Raw genomic sequence first — 2,690 nt, 5'->3', positions numbered from 1 at the left:
AGCACTAGTCGATCAACTGCAGAGTCGACTGGTGCTCGTCGAGGAATCGCGTCTCGACTCCCCCGACGAGTTCGGGGAAGGCCGCCCCGAGAGGACGGCCTCTGCGGGACGTACTAACGCGAGACCTTTTCCTTCCGCGGAGCAGATGCGCGCGTTTGCCCATGTGACCGCGCAGTTAAATTCTACACGCCGACGTGTTCGTCAGATGGAACGTACCCCGACGGCGACGTCACCCGGAGCCCCACCGTTAGGGCCCGGTGGTACTGTACCTCCGAATGCGTCCGGCGCTCAAGATGTGGAGCCGGCTGGTGGTGACACCAGTCGGCCCGCATGCGGAGATCGAACAAGGATGGACGCAACTTTCGCGTCCGAAACCCAAGCCCTGCCGCATGTCGCCGGAGACATGCGGCAAACGGTTCGCGTACCTTACGCGGACGAGACTAGACGCGGGGATACCACCCGGGGATCGAGAGAACCGATTCTCGCTTTTGATCCCCGGTGGGGCGGCTATCAGCCCCAGGATCTCACTACGCTTCGGGGCCCGGTAGACGTCCGTACGCTACCGGTGACCCCATTTGGCACATTGGGCCCCGCGGCCCCCGGGGTCGAGGCGGTCCACACGATGATACAGGAATTTAGCTCCGTAGCTAATTACAGGATGTATCGCCTGGACAACGTCTCGACCCTCGTCACGTCAGGGGACGCGGGGCGAATCCCGAAGTATGTGCAGCGTTGTCGTGGGATTTGTCCCACGATGCGCAATTTCGATGGAACAAACGCGATTGGATTACTCCCCTTCCTGAAAGATGTGCGCATCACGTTCAATTCGCAACATCTGACAGAAGGGGTCGCGATTCGGGTCCTCGCGCATTTTCTCGAACGCGACGCGGAAAGATTATATACAAGCTACACTATGCGCGGAATCCGCGCAGGCCAGCTCCATGACGATGTGGGCTGGCCTGGGCTTATTAATCAATTCATCAAGCGCTACCTCACTGATGACGTACTGGGGGTAGCGCACGATGCCGTCGCGTCGGCTCATCAGAAGCCGCACGAGACGGAAAACGCGTTTGCGGATAGGCTCGAATCGAACGCATTCAAGTGCACCGCAGTATTTACAGAGCAAGCCTTGGCTCATTTTTTGTACGCGGATTGGCTCCCGCGACGCGAGCAGCGGTGGCAGAGACCGTCCAGAGGTTGCCCGCGAACCAGAAGACGGACCTGTCAATTATCAGACGCATCGCGACCGCAGAAGGAACCACGTTTCGCGCCCGACGCGGACTACCGCTGCCGGACCCGAAACCGGCAGCGAGAGGAGGGAGAGCCGCCAGGTCGAACGCGACGAGCTCCCCCGCGTCAGCCCTCCACGTTAACGAGGAGGATTGGGAAGCTGACCCCGTCCTCGTCATGAGAGCCGGGGAGGCTACAGGAGGCCGGCCGTCAACGCCGGCGTCGACGGAGACCACGGGCAGCTTTGCCACCGCGTTTGGGCATACCCCAGCGGGGATAGGTGGTCCGGACCACCGCATCGCGGAATTGGACATTTCGCGTCAAGGAGGGGGACGCATACCCTTCTGTGTTCCCCGGCTCACCGAGGAAGAGGCTCGTCAGGCGGCGACCTTCGCCTCAGCCGACGGGAGCGCGTACGTCTGCTGGCCGTGCAGAACGCACGGCCATGCCATGTACGCGTGCCCCTTCCTCGCGCCGGAGCAGCGGATGTTTACCGCGTATCGAAACTACCGGTACCAACTACAGACGCGTCCAGGGATGAGGATCCTCCTCCAACAGTCGGTCGCTGGTGACCGTGGTCCGCGTTCGGGCCACGCGAATCGCCCCGGAGAAGGCGTCCGTTTCGCCCCTCGCGGAGGAGGATACAGGCGCGAACAACGCGATTTCCGACAAGCCGACACGCGATACCCGCGTCAAGATGGAAGAGGAGAACGCGGTCGGTCCAGATTGCCGACAGAAGTACAGAACGCGATAATGTACCTCCAGGACTGGGCAGGGGATCCGAATCCCCTGCCCCTACAGGAAAGCGAGCGAGAGCCGACTCTCGCCGCCCCCCAGATTTTACAACGTCCGAACGTTGAAAATCAACCCCGCGAGTTACCCGAGTACTTCGCGGATGCTGCCGCTCCAGAGTGGGTAGGGCCAGGCCAGCCACTCGAACGGAGGTCCGGAGCCGCGTTGGCTACAGATAGCGGCGCGACTAGCACGGATAGTTCAGGTAGCTCAAAAAACGCGTAAAGGCGGTCACGTTTACGCGGTCACGTGAACCGTCTCGCTCTTATACCCCCGACCCGTCCATATACCCCTATCAAGGGGGAGGTGAATATTTACCGATAATATTCCCCTCGCCGCAACACGAAGTCACCGAGACCCCCGCCGGTCCGGTGCAAAAACAAGTATTTATCAAACGCGAAATTACCGCGGCTTCCGTAAGCCCGGTACCACCCGACGAACGCGAATATTTCCCGACCGCCGGAGGTCGGATGCCACGGATCCGCCGTGAAGGCACCAGAGCCAGCGAGAGCCCGGTGCAAGAAGAAGAACGTGACGTGCGCGTCGAGAAAGCGCCGCATGAAGAAGTAACACGTGAACAACGCGTGGGGCCCTCCTTGGGCCCACGGAGTCAAGGGCCGAAAGACGAACGCGAGGCCTCGGACCCCGACGGTCAAGGAAGAAGAACG

This window comes from Chondrus crispus, genomic scaffold (assembly GCF_000350225.1).
Source record: "Chondrus crispus Stackhouse genomic scaffold, scaffold_181, whole genome shotgun sequence".
NCBI classification, from domain to species: domain Eukaryota; phylum Rhodophyta; class Florideophyceae; order Gigartinales; family Gigartinaceae; genus Chondrus; species Chondrus crispus.
The sequence above is the reverse complement of the archived record's forward strand: the minus strand, read 5'-3'. Positions refer to the sequence as shown.